The sequence below is a fragment of the Phyllopteryx taeniolatus genome, chromosome 9 (genome assembly GCF_024500385.1).
Source record: "Phyllopteryx taeniolatus isolate TA_2022b chromosome 9, UOR_Ptae_1.2, whole genome shotgun sequence".
Classification (NCBI taxonomy): domain Eukaryota; kingdom Metazoa; phylum Chordata; class Actinopteri; order Syngnathiformes; family Syngnathidae; genus Phyllopteryx; species Phyllopteryx taeniolatus.
This window is the reverse complement of record NC_084510.1, coordinates 18,038,135-18,046,809: the sequence shown is the minus strand read 5'-3', so window position 1 is coordinate 18,046,809 and position 8,675 is coordinate 18,038,135. Positions and strand designations below refer to the sequence as shown.

Genomic DNA, 8,675 nt, shown 5'->3' with positions numbered 1-8,675 from the left:
AGGGATCAGCCCTGAGCCCCTTCCTTTTTGCAGTGGTGATGGATAGGCTGACAGATGAGGTTAGACTGGAATCCCCGTGGACCATGATGTTTGCAGATGACATTGTGATCTGCAGTGAAAGCAGGGAGCAGCTGGAGGAACAGTTAGAAAGATGGAGGCATGCACTGGAAAGAAGAGGAATGAAGATTAGCCGAAGTAAAACAGAATATATGTGCATGAATGAGAGGGGTGGTGGGGGAAGAATGAGGCTACAGGGAGAAGAGATGGCAAGGGTAGAGGACTTTAAATACTTGGGGTCAACCGTCCAGAGCAATGGTGAGTGTGGTCAGGAAGTGAAGAAACGGGTCCAAGCAGGTTGGAACGGGTGGAGGAAGGTGTCAGGTGTGTTATGTGACAGAAGAGTCTCTGCTAGGATGAAGGGCAAAGTTTATAAAACAGTGGTGAGGCCAGCCATGATGTATGGATTAGAGACAGTGGCACTGAAGAGAAAACAGGAAGCAGAGCTGGAGGTGGCGGAAATGAAGATGTTGAGGTTCGCTCTCGGAGTGACCAGGTTGGATAAAATTAGAAATGAGCTCATCAGAGGGACAGCCAAGGTTCGATGTTTTGGAGACAAAGTTAGAGAGAGCAGACTTCAATGGTTTGGACACGTCCAGAGGAGAGAGAGTGAGTATATTGGTAGAAGGATGATGAGGATGGAGCTGCCAGGCAAGAGAGCTAGAGGAAGACCAAAGAGAAGGTTGATGGATGTCGTGAGGGAAGACATGATGGCAGTTGGTGTTCGAGAGGAGGATGCAGGAGATAGGCTCTCATGGAAAAGGATGACGCGCTGTGGCGACCCCTAACGGGACAAGCCGAAAGGAAAAGAAGAAGAAGAAGACATACATATATATATATACACACATACATATATATATATACACATACATACACACATATATACATATATATATATACATATATATATACACACACACATATACATATATACATATATATTTATATATACACATATATACATACGTGTGCGTGTGTATGTGCATATATATAGATATACACACACACACAAAGTGAGTACTGTATGTCTTGTATTCTTTCAGTTAGCTGAAGTCTCACAAAATTTGCTGACATCATGGATGCTGATGGTTGGAACTAAGTTTGGTTTGACTTTTGAGGCATATCCATCCATCCATCCATCCATCCATCCATCCATCCATTTTCTTCTCCTCACTAGGGTCGCGGGCGTGCTGGAGCCTATCCCAGCTATCATCGGGCAGGAGGCGGGGTACACCCAGAACTGGTTGCCAGCAGGGCTCATATAAAAAAAAAAAACATTCGCACTCACATTCACACCTACGGGCAATTTAGAGTCGTCAATTAACCTACCACGCATGTTTTTGGGATGTGGGAGGAAACTGGAATGCCTGGAGAAAACCCACGCAGGCACGGGGAGAACATGCAAACTCCACACAGGCGGGGCCGGGGATTGAACCCCGGTCCTCAGAACTGTGAGGCAGACGCTCTAACCAGTCGTCCACCGTGCCGCCCTTTAGAGGCATATTTTTCTTCCAAATTCTAACAGATTTGAAGTGTTTGTCTTTGGAAGCTCCAGGTATAAAGCAGGCGCTACAAATGACAGTACTGTAATGACTTTTGATTTATTGTAATAATAATAATAATAAAGTAAATAACATGATGGAAATCAGATGCATTCCTTACAGAGGGAATATATGCTGACAGTGGGAAAAAAATCTGTCAGCCAGCACGCAGTCAGTCAACGTATACACGCATGGTTCATCACTGATTGTGCGTACAGTACGAGTTGATCGATGTAGCTTTAACAAGCAATGCAACATGGCTTTTGTGTACCACTCTAACATTAAATGTACCGTCATTTTTTACTTCGGCTTAGTTCACAGTCATACTCATGTTTTCTGTGAAAGGGAGCAGAATCAAAGACGGAGGACATGCCTGGCGCGACAAAGCGAGCCTCAACATGTCCCGACTCCAACACAAGCACTCAGCGCTCCACAGGAAGCTCTGCAATTCCTAAACACGAAACCGCCCACACTGAGACCAGCAAAGTCAAGAACAGAAAAGAGCACTGGGAAGAAAATCAGCAGTAAGAAAGACAAGTGGGAGGTGGGGGCAAGTGACATGACTGTGGGTACAGTGTTTTGGAGTATAATCTATACACACACTGTGCTATGAGATTGAGGGCAGTCCAGATTGATTTGTCGAGCATGCACAGTTTTGATTTGTTCTCTCTGGTGAATTTAGAAGTTGTGTACCTTTCTCTGAAAATACATGCCCTCACCAACTTATCCCCATTCAGCGGCTCATTCCACTGAATGACACAAACGTGTGGTTGCTGGCAAGGACTGTTTCTTCATCATTGCACAGACAATCTTAGCTAACAGGTTTTGCGATTACAGCAAAAGAACAGTTCTGAACATTAAAAGAACATTGCATGCATGACTCGACCACAGTATAAGGCAATGGTTCTCAAAGTTTTTTACCTAGTACCTCCTAAAAAAATACTTACCTCTCCAAGTACCACCATCATGACCAACAAGCGCTACTCAAAAACAAGAGGTAACATGTAAATGCAAAAGTACTGTATATAATTTAAGTTAAATACAGCTGAACTGTGCTTAGGCAGTGATTCATTCGCATAGCAATAGTGGGAACCAAACTACACTTTGAAAATCATGGTTGCTGCAAATGTGCTAAACAATCATGCTGCAGAAACTCAACGTTAAAGCTATAATCCGCAATTTCTGGCACCCCCTAACACTGGAATTCAGCATTACAACAAAGCCTTCGTCACATCAATATGAGATAGGCTAAATGCTTGTCCGGCTTCCTCCTTCTCCTTCCAACCCCGCATGCTTTCTCTATGGCTCAGTTGACCTGCGCGCTATCCATATACAGTATGGGCCTGCCTGTTCGAAGGTAAAATATGTTATTTCCGCTACGTCATTTTAGAGCCCCACCAAGTGATGCAGCATGGGAATGTATAGGATAGTCACTAAATATAAAAAATGTGTCAGAAGCTAACAGGCTTAATCAGCATTCTGTCATCTACTCTTGTAGTGGCTTGGGTGAAAATTATTAGGATATGTATGAAAATATGGAAAATGTTTTATTTTAATGAATAAAATACTTTGCAATTCTTATTTTGACATTCATAATTTCATTATGACTAATTAACCAATTATTTAGTAACAAATAAAACTTTTTTCAGCAAATATGTAACATTTTATAATTTTTTTAATTGTACAATTTACAATAAATACCTTTAGCAATTATTGAATGAAAGAAATTAATAAAAATAAATTCAATTAAATTGTATTTATTTAGCACCAAATGAAACTTATTTTAACCCACCAATTTTGACACCAAATAAGAAAAAACAAATTTATTTCACAGATATTACAGGACTCTTAATAATATAAATGCACGGCAAAAAGAAAATAGCGGCGCACTGCATTTACTGCATTGTACCCCGTACAACAGGACTCTGGTTGTTACCATCTAGACTGGACCATTTGCACACCGGAATGGGTGGACAATTTGATTCTGACTCGAATGGCAAAATGTTTTAAAAATTTTTAGTCATCTGCAATTTAATACAGATTTGCTCCGAAATGGACTGGGTTCTTACTACCCCACAGCAAAGATGAATAAAAATCAGTTATTTTTAATGTAATCCTACTAACGAACTAAGCACGTAAGTAAATAAATAAATAGCTTAAAGTGTGCCGAAAAGACAGCTAAAAATTGATCGAGAGGAAAAAACAAAAACTACATCTGCTATGCATAGCATCTTTGAACACACCTTTGTTGTGTTAATCCCGCTCACTGGTGAGGTGTCACAGTGTGGGAGATATTTTCTCGGCACACTTTGAGAGTACACACAAGTGAACAGCATCATCATCTTGAAGCTGACAGGACTACAGCTCCTGACTCTTTCAGAACACAAATACTGTATACTCTGAAGGAGATTTGCTGTCACACAACTCATAATATTACAGCCTATAGCCATCTGATTTTACTCAAAGAGCATCTTCAGTTACATTTGTGACTTGGAAGATAACAAAGGCAGGTCAGTAAATCTCCAGCAAATATCATGCAACCTCCAAGTCGAAGGCACCAACAGTCGTATGGTTTGGAGTGGGGCCACACAATTAATCGAATTTTAATCATGATTGCGATTTCAGCTGCCACAATTAAATTAGCCTGATCGTCGGCAATTTTTTACATTTAAAATGCAGCACTGCTGCATATGAAAAGTGTTTCAATTGCAGCAGTGCCCGCATCCTAGTCAACCAGCCACCAGGGGGCAAACGTATGTTTAAGGCTATTAAAAATCGTTGTCGCGGCTGCCTTGACTTGAACTTTTCAGCTGGCCTGACCGCAATGAAAAATAACGTCGGAAGTAAATCCAGAGGGAAATCACAACTGTCCAGTTGTTTGCAGTTTGTGACCGAGCACGACTGACCAATCAAGCAGAACAACGGAGACGTACCTTTTCTTGATAATTAACTATATTGACAGGGATTTTCAAATGAAAAGTCGATCCTTACAGCCTAATGTTTTTGCGTTTTATGGCTTAACTGTATTGCTTCCATTAAGTTGCAATTCCTGATTGCACTTTGTAATAGCCCATTTATTCAGTTAGCACTTGGTAGAGCGGCACGTTGGACAACTGGTTAGAGCGTCTGCCTCACAGTTCTGAGGACTGGGGTTCAATCCCCAGCCCCGCGTGTGTGGAGTATGCATGTTCTCCCCGTGCCTGCGTCGGTTTTCTCCGGGCACTCCGGTTCCCTCCCACATACCAAAAACATGCATAAATTGGAGACTCTAAATTGCCCGTAGGTGTGAATGTGAGTGTGAATGGTTGTTTGTTTGTGCCCTGCGATTGGCTGGCAACCAGTTCAGGGTGTCCTGCCCAATGATAGCTGAGATAGGCTCCAGCGCGCCCGTGACCCTAGTGAGGAGAAGCGGCTCAGAAAATGGACGGATGGATGGATAGCCCTTGGTAGAGTATAATTTTTTCAGGTACATTTATTTTATATTATTATCTATCATTTAATTCTTATTTAAAGATTAATTAACGATACGGCTCGCAAGGAGGCAACAAAACCTTATGTAGCCTAGCAAGCTAGTGCTAGCACTAACGGTTGTACGTAAACATGTTGCCGTTCTGTCGAATCATGCTCTAAGGTTTCTGTGTGGGTGAAGTAATTTAATTACAATAAAGTAATTTAATTACAGTAAGTTATCACCCATTATGGCAGTTAGAGCGTCTGCCTCACAGTTCTGTGGACCAGGGTTCAATCCCCGGCCCCGTCTGTGTGGAGTTTGCTTGTTCTCCCCATGCCTGCGTGGGTTTTCTCCGGGCATTCCGGTTTCCTCCCACATCCCAAAAAACATGCATGGTAGGTTAATTGACGACTCTAAATTGCCCGTTGGCGTGAATGTGAGTGCGAATGTTTTTTTGTTTGTATGTGCCCTCCGATTCGCTGGCAACCAGTTCAGGGCGTACCCCGCCTCCTGCCCGATGATAGCTGGGATTGGCTCCAACACTCCCGCGACCCTAGTGAGGAGAAGCGACTCAGAAAATGGATGGATGGATGGATAGCACCCATTATTTCTGTCATGTTGTAATGTTGGCTAGACCACGATCTGACTAGAGCAGTGATTTCCAACCTTTATGGAGCCAAGGAACAGATTTTACAATTGAAAAATCTCACGGCACACCAACAAACAAAAATGTCCCAAAAAGTGGATACATTATTTACTGTATGTACTTCCTGCCATCTAATAGAAGACCACTCATTTGTTCTGTCTGTCACAATGCCTCACTGACAGATAGAACAATTGAGGAACAAAGATACATTATTTATTGTGAATATAATTTTTTGAGCAATTAAGGACACAAGTATATACAGTAAATGAACAGGTCATTTAAATAAGACACAACTACTACAAGAGTGTACTGTAGAGTGGTACCCTGACTTTTGCGAGTTTAATTTCTTCTGTGGTCCTAACAGTAAAATCAATTTCTCCTACTGAAATAAATTGAAATGCGATTAATCTGTCCAGAACCCCAAAAAACACCACATTTTTGTTTTAAATAAAGAAAATAAGAGAATGTAAACAAAGAAACTGGTTTATTAAACATAATTACTTTATGTACTGTAATATTTCATCCATCCATCCATCCATTTTCTGAGCCGCTTATCCTCACTAGGGTCGCGGGAGTGCTGGAGCCTATCCCAGCTATCATCAGGCAGGATCTATCTAGCCAGGCGGGGTACACCCTGAACTGGTTGCCAGCCAATCGCAGGGCACATATAGACAAATAACCATTCCCACTCACATTCACAGCTACGGGCAATTTAGAGTCTTCAATTAACCTACCATGCATGTTTTTGGGATGTGGGAGGAAACCGGAGTGCCCGGAGAAACCCCCCGCAGGCACGGGGAGAACATGCAAACTCCACGCAGGCGGGGTCGGGATTGAACCCCGGACCTCAGAACTGTGAGGCAGACGTGCTAACCAGTCGTCTACCGTGCCACCTACTGTAATATTTGTGTGTTGAATTGGAGTCGCTCCTTGCGAGTGTTTGACTTTGTCCCATTCAATTGATGGCTAAAAGTGCATAGCCGACTGTGGCTCTCCTTGCCCACCTGCGAGGGTATAAAAGTACCTTAACAACTCTATTTTTTTCCACTTCACTCGAGTGGCACCGTATCTGGAGCCCGCTCAAAATGGTAACGCGAAAAAATCGTCACGGTACCACTGTACTTTGAGTGCAGTGTTTCCACACCTTTATTGAACCAAGGGACATATTTTATGAAACATGTCATGGCACATTACCAAACCAAAATGTCACAAATGTTAATTACGTACCTTCTAATAATGGAAGAGCATTCAATTGTTCTGCCTGTCACTAAACGTCATTGGCATAGCAAATGAGCAAAAATAAATAAACAATACACACATTTTGGACCAATTAAGCGAAATTAGATCATTTCCCAAGGAACCAGTGGTTGGGAATCACTGTCCTATTGTATTTTGAAGCATATGCATCAATGCATCAGTCTGGACTGCTACTTCTGTTGAACCCCTCACACACCCCTCCCTCATACAGAAACACCCTGTGCCCTGTGTGTGTTACAAGCCTGTTATTTCAACTGCTTGTAAATAAAGCGTAGTGAGTGGGATGAAAAGCAACTCAAATGCATCTGACTGAGTTGGCCAATAAAAACAGTACACCGTAATTAGATAGATAATGCGCCAATGGCAAAAGTTGGCGGCCGGTTTGTTCGGTGGAGCACTTCTTTTTTTCTTTTTTTTTTCCGTAGTCGACCGGGTAGAGGCAAAGGCGATGTGACAGCTCACATATTCCACCGCATCCAGGCAGCATACTGACTTTGCAAACACTTATCAGAATAAAGCAACGTCAGGACAACTTTCGCGTTATCTAAATAAGCAGCCCATGCGTCGTCGCCCACATACACGTTCATATGTGAAGCTAGCTTAGAGCGCATAGGCTTCAATGAGTGACAATTGAAGGGGTGCCATTAAAGTCTCCACGAGGGATGTTTTCCACACGCACACGTACAAGCCCCAACTCGGCGAAAAAACTCGGAAAATTAAGGCAGTGAAGGACATGCTCACCTCGTCCAGCAAACTGTCTGTTATTCCGTCACCGCCGCACGGTCCAAAGTTGTTCTTTCTTTCTTTCTTTCTTTCTCGTCGCCTTCTTTTTTTCACTGTGATTCTCTTTGAGGAAGTGTGGTGCGGTGCGGGCGCGCTCCCGACGCCCTAGTGACGTCTACCTGACACACGCACGTGGGCGCGGACGCACGCGCCACTATGTTGGTGCATGCACGGTCGACGCTTTATAAAAAATAAGTCATGTTTTCGCCCTTTTACGATTAAAAAAATTAATATGGAGACATGCTTTTTCTATGTGGATCTTTAAACAAACAAACTAATTATTATAGGATATTAGTCAAATAATTATTACGTCATCTTTTCTTATTAAGTTTTTATTTTGTATAGTATTATCTGTTGTTTTTTTTATCCACTGTAAAGTATTGGTGAAGGAAATTATTATTATTAGTAGTAGTAGTAGTAGTAGTCGTGGCATTGGCATTATAGTATTAGTATTGGAAATAGTATAACTACTAGTATTAGTATTGGTATTTTATTTAATATGTACTGTATGTGTGTTTTGTTACACATACACTGCTCAGCTGCAAGGGCAATATTAGGTACACCTGCGCAATTTGATGCTGCGATACTCACTTTTGTTTGATGTTGACACAGAGGGGTTAATTAAATTACAATATGGTATTTATTATTACATTTGATGTGTCTAATAACACAAACAATTTAGTTGCCTTATTTAGCGAAATGAGAGGTATTCTGCATGTTTCTGTCCCACTGCATCAGTCTCAATCAACAGTGAGCACTGTTTTCAAATATAGAATATTGATAGCGCCCTTGTATTGGAACTCATTAGATTTGGTAGGTGTGTACATACTATATGCTGTAGCCAAATAGTGTATACTTTAAAAGAAAATAGATACAGTCCCTATGGGGGCGGTGGATGAGGCTTTGGCAGTAAACAAGGCCGCACCGCATACACACAAAT

General features: G+C 41.9%; 1 protein-coding gene across 1 annotated transcript in view; it reads right to left on the bottom strand.

Moving 5' to 3' along the window:
* prkcda (protein kinase C, delta a) overlaps positions 1 to 7,865 on the bottom strand; it is a 29,833-nt gene extending 21,968 nt beyond the window's left edge. The window contains exon 1 of the mRNA XM_061785661.1: positions 7,694 to 7,865. The gene's annotated coding sequence lies outside the window, so the exon portion shown is untranslated. The remainder of the gene's footprint in view (positions 1 to 7,693) is intronic.
* Positions 7,866 to 8,675: the final 810 nt, after the last annotated feature.